At 45.5% G+C, this 5858-nt stretch overlaps 1 pseudogene; it reads right to left on the bottom strand.

Annotated features, from left to right (window-relative positions):
• Nucleotides 1-2046: 2046 nt before the first annotated feature.
• On the bottom strand, nt 2047-2827 carry LOC125537202 (acetylglutamate kinase, chloroplastic pseudogene; annotated as a pseudogene).
• Between the last annotated feature and the right edge of the window lie 3031 nt (nt 2828-5858).

Consider the following 5858-nt stretch of genomic DNA (forward strand, 5'->3'; position numbering starts at 1 on the left):
TTTTGTCACATGAGCTAAAAATATAGCGTGTTTTTTCATTTTTAGAATTTGTAAAAAATATTTAAATCCTAATTATACATAATATACATATAAATAAAATAAATTACACAGAAAGATTCTCATGTAATTTCAAAAAATGCACACCTATTAATTTAAAAATCTATAACATTAAATTACGAATTATACAAATGTTTGTATAATTTTGAAAAGTGTTTGCATATTAAATAGAAATATTAAATTAGTTTAATACTCCCTCCGTCCCAAAATATGTGACTCAACTTTGTACTAGCTTTAGTACAATGTTAGTACAAAGTCGGGTCACTTATTTTGGGATGGAGGAAGTAATATATATGCAAATAAATTTACTTATAAGTTCAAACATTCACAATTTTGAAAATAAAATATTCACGTAGTATATAAAAGAGTTCATGCTTGAATTGTTTTTAATGTTGCTTTACAAGTTTTATGTGTTTTCATAAAGTTTGTGTGTGTTAAAAAAAACAAATTAAATAAATAAAAATATATGTATGAGAAAAATATATGAGCCTAATGTGTCGCCTCCAGATCCTCAAAGGAATATGCATGTACAATTATATGTATATTATTTATAACTAGGATTCACATACTGTTTATAATTTCAAATTAAAAAAAACACATGTTGAAAATAGGCCGCACTAACTGCAGTCCACATTCTCCGCCCATGAGCGCTGTCGGTGTAGACATAAAATGTAACAATCGTATGCAAAGACAAAAATGCCTTTGTTGGGGTGGCAATTGGCATGCTTGTGCCCCGTGGGTCTCGTGTTCTAACCCTCATGTTTACATCTTTTTGTTGGAATTAAAATTATTAATTTATGTTGTTAAATGCAACGATATAATGAAAGAGTATCCTTGTAGGACATGAAGTCTATCCTTCTGGGTATGTTAGCTGCGCGGTTCGGTTAGCAGCTGGTCGCAGTTCGATTCCTTGAGCGAGCACTATTTTCATTATAACATAACTTGTGCTATTTTGCTGACAATGAGTCCCGCACCTGTCAGGGCTTTTTTAGGCGAAAAAATAAAAGTCGAGGGTGTTTTCACAAAAACAACACGCCGCACGCCTGGTCTACACTGCCCGGTCACTGACAATGCCCCCCATGCCATGCTGTTATGCTTCGTCAGCGCCGCATGTGTATACTAACGAGTTTTGGACCGTATTTGCACGATGAGCCAAGTTGTGGCACCAGTTCAATGTATGCCGCAAGTTTTGGTACTAAAGTGATTTTTCTCGTCAAGTTTAAGCACTGGTGGTGTAATTGACTCTATATTTTTTAGATTTTCATTTCAATGATATTTAAGAATGCCAACCATATTTACCAGAAGTTTTCTAAAACATTTAAGAATGCCAACAAAAGGACCATGTGCATCAGATATTCTCCGGTTGGATGTTCCCTCTCTCTAGCATCTTTCCATGTTTCACACTATTAATTTCACATTCTGCGTTGAATCTTGTTAGTCATCCACGCTCCATCTCTGTTCTGGAAAAAGCAGCTAAAGCATTTGGTAAGCACCCGGGCGACTCCTCTGACTACCATCGAAATTGAAAAGGAAACACAGAATAACCAACAAACAATCGATGCAACCTTCAGTAATAAGTAGATTGTATATAGGAAAGGTTCCATTGATCTTGAATCAAGATTTCTTTTTAGAATGACATGAACCTGGTGCCAACGGCGTACTAGCAGCGGTCGATGAGGTTTTGGTCGTTGCTTGCACCACGCATGAGCATGCCACTCCGCCGCTAGCGCGGGCACCAACCACACGCCCCGTCGCGAGCAGTCGAGACGGTGGATCTTTGCAGAGCGAGCAGTCGAGACGATGGATCTTTGCATAGTGCTGCTTTTAGGTGTGCAGTTCATCTAGTAAATTAAATTAACCACACGGTACAAATTATCACTGAGCAACATATAAAAAACACCAGCTCAATGAAGAGCTTCAGGCTGCAGGTGGGAGTGGGACTAAGTGGGATTAGCCATCCCATCCCACTTAAACTGTTCTAATGGGCTCTCATTGAACAAGAAGAAAATTAGGTGGGCTAGCTCTATTAGCCCATTGGAGTCCCACTTCATCCCGTCGCCACTCGCAGTGATCAGCAACAACTTCTCGTCTTCTAAAAAAAAGCAACAGCTTCTCGGCGCCAATGGCAGCCACGATCTTCCCCGCAACAGTTTCGGCGTTGCTGGTGTAGGCCTACCCAGTCTCGTCGGCGGCCACAGTGGCGATGACTGGGATGTGGCCGGACGCGATGATGGGGTGGAGCAAGGAGGGGTGTACGCGCGTCACCTCGCCGACGAACCCGTGGGCTGCGGCGTCGGGGGAGGGGCGCACGGTGTGGAGGTGCGCGTCCTTGCCACAGAGGCCGACAGCGGTGGCACCGGCGAGGCTGATGAGGGAGACGAGCTGCTTTGTTATTGTTGACCTTGCTGACCAGCACCATCTCGACGACCCTCCATGATGAGAGCGCCGGTGACGTGGAGGCCATTGCGGAGCTGCGACTCGACGCCGATGTGCTACAGTTAGGAGTTGATCTCTGGACCGCCGCCATGCACGAGCACGGGGCGCAGGCCGACGCATGAGAGGAGGACAAGGTTGCGGATCATCGACGCATGCAGCTCGGCGACGTCATGGCCGTGCCGCCGTACTTCACCACCACCGTCTTGCTCTTGAACTGCTGGATGAAGGCGAGTGCCTCCGGCAGGGCGTCCATGCAGTTCAGCACCGCGGCCGCCGGATGGGAGGCGTGCGCGCGCCACGCTGGCGCAGCGTTAGGGAGGAGGTCGAGACGCATTGTAGCTGTTGTTCTGAATACAATGTCTTGCGTTTGTATTTTTTAGTGGGATCCCACCTTCACCCGCTTAATCCATGTGGGCTACACAATATTTCTCACCAATTCATAGTGGGATCTGGTGGACTGAGGTGGGATACCCACGGGCAGTCCCACCTGCAGCCTGAGAAGAGCTGGACTGCACCAAACAACTGGTGCATTTCCATTATGAAATAACAAAGCAGAGTCGAGCTTGCAAGAACTGAAAGTCTGAATTCTGAAACTATCTAGCCACTGCACCCACGTCTGGCTCATCTTATAAATCGTTACTATCATATGAATCACATGTCCAACAATGTAGTGTGCGACCGCATAAGAAAAGATGCCAGCGTTTCTAAAGCTAGGGGATTTCTATATAGTTATTAGTACCTTTCTTACCGACGCAGTTGTTGTGGTTGTGGTCACGGCAGTAGGCGTCGAGGTCTCCACAGCGCCATCGTTCTTCTTCCGCATCTCCACCAAGTTCAGAGGCAGTACAGGGGCAGCGGACCAGTCATTGGCCTTCAGGTCCATCAACTTTCATGCTGTACACTTGGGCCAACCTCGACTCGGACTTCGACTTCTTCGGTTGCGCGATGGCATGCCTCGCTCTCCCTCAGAAACATCCCGACGACCACCATCGACCCTGCCCAGCCCGTCGGCATTGTCGCCATCGCCGAAATCACTCTCCCATCCAGCCCGCCCTCATCGACCGCCTCTCCCATTACCTGCTCCACAACTACGCGGCGGCCGCAGCCAGCCGTTCACCGTCAGTGCGCCACCGCCCTGAGGCTCGACTTTCAACCCTGCCCTTGGAATGCATCTGATCAGCCGGGCACTGACTCTTGAATGGGCCATCATTAATCAAGCGAGTTAATTGCAACGGGAGCATAGTAGTTCAACACGAATCAGCACGCAAACCAGGTTATCTCCTTGGAACATGGACGCGAGGGGAAGAGGAATCGGGAAAGCTCGGCCGGAACTCACCTATAAAGACTATCCCATATAATCAGCTTGATTGCAACAACACCCTTAAATATCAACCACTTTATTTTAATCTCCTATATCTTATTAATTTTATGGAATTCTGTGGAGCCAATCCTGTAAGCAACTCCAATTGGATCTTCGCTATCGTCTCTTTCCTTAAAGTAGTATTGTATTCTTAGTATGCACTTACTCAGAGTAATTGCAAGATAACTCTCCATGGCAAAGGGAAAAGAAACCAGTTTTGCTAAAGCATATCTAGATGTGTCTTAAGTATTGCACATCTAAGTCCTATATCCTTGATTTTACATGGAGATTTGTGCAAATATTTTCTTTCCTTTTTTTTCTTTTCCTTCCTAGTTTGATTGATCCACTTAGACGTGCAATAACTAGACAAACCCAAAAAAAACTTATTATAAAGAGTGCTACGCTATACAAAAACCATTATGTAGCTTCACAATTTACTTTTTCTGAAGTCTGAACACATGGCATCTGATAGAACCTGTGAAAAAGATCTTTCGATGGCTGGCTGTACACAACTTATATTCTGAACATATACTGTGAACCCCATTAAGCTAAAGTTTTGTGGTCCATGCAATGTTTGGGCACATATATAAGGTGCAAATTAGGCTGCGAAGGCAGAATCAACCGTACTTAGTAAATCAATACAAATATTTAAGGCACAAATGAAGCTACAATATGGCACTTGGATTGGTCTGAATGTACCGTTCTTAAGAGAATATTACTTTTTGTTATAACAGGCAAAAAAGTCGATAGCTTACATTCTCACAGCTTCTCTTGTGTATTTTCAGGTGCCAAAATGGCCACAGAATGCTTGTTCTGCTGGTCAAGACTCGGCGAAAAGCGCGACGTTTATTCTTATGCATTTTTTTTGGAACATAGACGCTAGTAGCGTCCGGCTTTAAATTAATAAAGCCACCAGGCAGGATCCACACACAATAAATCCTACAAACCAAATAAAACAGTCAACAAGCCCACGGCTCAGAATAAAGATAAGAAGGCCATAGCCAAAAGTTCCATAGCGCAAAAGCAGAGCATCGAGACGTAAGATAGCTAAAAGCAGAGGTCTCATGATCAAGCCATCATCCATGTCGTGCCTTCACCATAGTCGCCCTTGATCAGCTCCATAGTCTCGTTCATGCGGTCGACGTCACGCTTCTTCCCCAGCGGTGCCCATACCTAAAGGAAAATGTGACATTTGAAAATGATATCGGCGGGGTGGTCCGGAAATTTGTGCTCTATCGTAATTTTGTTCTGAACCGTCCAAAGGGACCAAAGTAGCGCCCCAACGCATCTCCAAACGATCCTAGCATTGGCCCCTCTTTGCGATGTTAAGATATCCAGAACATCATGGCTAGACTGTGGATTCCAATTTTGTTTGAAAGCATCTCTAACCACACTCCACGCAAATCTAGCGAGCACACAGCCAAAGAACACATGATTCGCGTTTTCCCCTAAACCGTAAGTGGTGCACGTTCCGTCAGCCGGCCCGTTGCGTTTGTCCACGTTATCCGAAGTAGGTAAGCAGTTGCGAAACATTTGCCATAAGAAGATCTTGATTTTGAGAGGAATGCCAGCCTTCCATAGCCCCCTAGCTATATCCAGCGTAGCACCCTCGGAGAGCTTGTCGTGCAGGGACTTGACCGTAAATTTATTGGAGGAGGTCAACTTCCACGTAATCGTATCCGCACGATTACCACTAGTCAGCCCTCCCAAGTTAGCCGCCAACGCGTCCCAGCAAGCGGCCTCCGTTGCCTCTAGAGTCCTAACAAAAGAGATGGCCGGCGGCTGGACTCGCAGAGCATCGGCCACCATAATGTTGGTGTCCGTTGCCAGTTTGTACAGCTCCGGGTGAGATTGCCACAGCGGTTCTTGACCCCACCAATGATCGAGCCAGAAGCGTGTGGACTTGCCATCGTTTACACGGAACTGTGCACCCACTGTAAAGGCCGGTCGTACCGCTTGGACCCCGTTCCAAAAGGCCGAACCGTTGCTTTTGGCCTTGAACAAA

Source organism: Triticum urartu, chromosome 2A, assembly GCF_056163025.1.
Source record: "Triticum urartu cultivar PI428250 chromosome 2A, HENAU_Tu73, whole genome shotgun sequence".
Taxonomy (NCBI): domain Eukaryota; kingdom Viridiplantae; phylum Streptophyta; class Magnoliopsida; order Poales; family Poaceae; genus Triticum; species Triticum urartu.